This window comes from Palaemon carinicauda, chromosome 4, assembly GCF_036898095.1.
Source record: "Palaemon carinicauda isolate YSFRI2023 chromosome 4, ASM3689809v2, whole genome shotgun sequence".
NCBI classification, from domain to species: domain Eukaryota; kingdom Metazoa; phylum Arthropoda; class Malacostraca; order Decapoda; family Palaemonidae; genus Palaemon; species Palaemon carinicauda.
In genome coordinates, this window is record NC_090728.1 from 178,036,979 (window position 1) to 178,039,478 (window position 2,500).

The 2,500-nt window shown below is 36.2% G+C and overlaps 1 protein-coding gene and 1 long non-coding RNA gene across 3 annotated transcripts in view; both read left to right on the top strand.

Annotated features, from left to right (window-relative positions):
* The window catches only part of Snrk (SNF related kinase), a 480,315-nt gene that overhangs the window by 336,138 nt on the left and 141,677 nt on the right, over window positions 1–2,500 (top strand). The window lies entirely within an intron of this gene.
* LOC137640242 (uncharacterized) overlaps window positions 1–2,500 on the top strand; it is a 72,070-nt gene that overhangs the window by 29,505 nt on the left and 40,065 nt on the right. The window lies entirely within an intron of this gene.

The following is a 2,500-nucleotide window of genomic DNA, read 5'->3' on the forward strand; positions in this document are numbered from 1 at the left end:
TTGCTTATTATGTAATACCCTTAATAGTTTCCTTTTTGGGATGTTTGAGTGCGGTTGAAAGGGTAAAAATCCAATATTTTTAAACCCTTGAATACCTTACCCAAAAGGGAAAAATCACATAGAGATATGTTAGTTCGAGAAGGAACTTAGGGTTGGAAACGAAAGAAATGTGTGAGTAAAGGCAATGCTGAAATTAATGTAAAGGAAATTAGAAACCAAATATTAGATGTAATTCCTTTAGAAATCACAATCTTGACACATCTTTTTTGCGTTATATCTATACTTCACGATAGAAAAACCCAAGAAGATTAATCTTTTATTCTAGGTAGTAGGCTGGCCAGGGCACCAGCCACCCGTTGAGATACTACCGCTAGAGAGTTATGGGGGCCTTTGACTGGCCAGACAGTACTACATTAGATCCTTCTCTCTAGTTACAGGTCATTTTCCCTTTGTCTACACACACATCGGATAGTCTGGTTTATTCTTTACATATTCTCCTTTGTCCTCATACATCTGGCAACACTGAGATTACCAAAGACTTCTTCACCCAAGGGGTTACTACACTTTAATTCAGTGGCCACTTTCTTCTTGGTAAGGGTAGAAGAGACTCTTTAGCTATGGTAAACATCTCTTCTAGGAGAAGGACACTCCAAAATCAAACCATTGTTCTCTAGTCTTGGGTAGTGCCATAGCCTCTGTACCATGGTCTTCCACTGTCTTGGATTAGAGTTCTCTTGCTTGAGGGTACTCTCTGGCACACTTTTTTATCTTGTTTCTCTTTCTCTTCTTTTGTTAATGTTTTTATAGTTTATGTGGGATATATTTATTTTTATGTTATTGTTCTGAAAATAATTTATTTTTCCTCGTTTCCTCTCCTCACTGGGCTATTTTCCCTGGTGGGGCCCCGGGGCTTATAGCATCCTACTTTTCCAACTAAGGTTGTAGCTTAGCAATTAATAATAATAATAATAATAATAATATTCATTAGTATCAAAGCAATTTATAATTTCCTTCCATGCATTAGAAATACATGCTATATTTTATCTGTTTAGTTATAAGAATTAATGATAAAGATATCACACAGCAAGTCTTACGGGTTTCTCTGCTATTCTTCTTTTTCCTCTTCCTCCCAAAAATCTAAAGGATTTTTATATTTACTATTCAAATAACTTTACCGTATGTTTTATATGCCACGCCAATTATGGTTGACACCAACCAATTGCGAGCAATACTGATTATCAAATTATATTCACAAATATGGATGGTATTAAAATATGTCTTGATAAAATAAACTATGAATAGTAACAATGCTTTCGAAGGGTGCATAACTGAAAGTATATTTTCAGTATAAGATTGAAGTTGACGATATACAATATATTTAAATGCTGCAAAAAAATGTCTGTAGAGTTGAAGTAGATAAATTTGTATTTTAATTGATAAGTAAAAAAACTAGTTACGGAAATTGTAAATGTATCTGAATTAGGAGCTCCTTGGTCATTTTACTGGCAATGGAATTTCACACTCATGAGAATTCCAGTCTGAGTATGTCAATTAACTCACGGTGAATGTAATTTCACGAAATGAGTTTAACGAATAATTATCCATGACGAGAAGACGAGTACACTAAATTGACAGCGAGATCGTTACCGCATTTCTAAGGCTGTCAGAAAATGTCAATCGATCAATCGCCATGGTGGCTCCAACTTCAGGATCGGTTGTGGTGAGATTTTGTAGCCGTATGTAGCACTTCCTGAATTGCTACTGTAATAGTATCTTCATATGAGTTCATTTATGTTCGTAGTATTCTATCAGAATATATGCCTGTATTCACAAGAGTCTGTGTCCTTGCCGAAAGTTCTATTTTACACGTGTATGTGAACTTCTTGGCCTTCGAGTGACATGACTTTTATGGTTATCCTCGTGTCCATTTGATCTTGTCAGGTGTTGTATGCGGCTGATTGGCCCCTATAGGTCACTGGCGGTGACCTACCTGTCTCGAGGAAAAAAAAAAAAAACACAAAAGGGTGGAAGACCCCTTTTCTAAAGGCATCTGGTGAGATGCTAAGCTTAGGTTTCTGACCTCCAGATGATTTAGGATGTGATTTTGTTATAGGTTTAAGAAATGAAGTTAGTTGCTTAATGACTCAGTGGCCAGTTAATCAGATATTCTCGATGCAATGTCAAGAGTCCAAAAGAATATAAACGGTTGTTTTTCAAATTGAACAGTGTCAAATATTTATATATAAGCAAAATAAATATGGCAATGCTTAGGCAAGACATTCTGGGTGCATCGTTACTGTTAACTATAGATTAAAAAAAGCATAATTCAATCTAACCTAACTATAACGACTGTTTCGATGGATGGCATCAATAATAGACAGACACCGTTGGAACACAGGCCCTTTGAATATTCCTGGAGCCAAGCTGGGACCCAAGAACCTCAACCTTCTGGCGCCAAACCCAAAAGGGAATAAGTGTATGGGGAAAAGAAAAAAAGTAC